The following is a 400-nucleotide window of genomic DNA, read 5'->3' on the forward strand; positions in this document are numbered from 1 at the left end:
TTAATTTGAAAATGATTCCATGACCACGAAATGTGAAGCGGTTAAAAACCATCTATAGACGAATTGATAAAACGATCACTGAAAGCATCCCGCTGCCAATAAGGCTTCGTCATCGGGAGGATGATAATACTGTTAAAGCTCTGAATAGTGTGAATGCATCATTTGGATTTCAAAATGGCGGTGTCAATGTTAATGAAAGTGTTTTAGCAAGGCCTACAGGTAGAAGTAACCTAACCCTGCGTTTATTTTAATATCGAGAGCATTAATGAAGAAATAATTTGAATGTGATAAATGGGCCTGAGCTAGCCTATCGTCAGAAGGGTCCCGTGTCCTACATTCTATATTACAGGGACAGGTGCACATTTTTTTTAGTAGTTAAACCAATAAGTAATAAAGTTCA

The sequence above is a fragment of the Lottia gigantea genome (genome assembly GCF_000327385.1).
Source record: "Lottia gigantea unplaced genomic scaffold LOTGIsca_584, whole genome shotgun sequence".
In the NCBI taxonomy this organism is placed as follows: domain Eukaryota; kingdom Metazoa; phylum Mollusca; class Gastropoda; family Lottiidae; genus Lottia; species Lottia gigantea.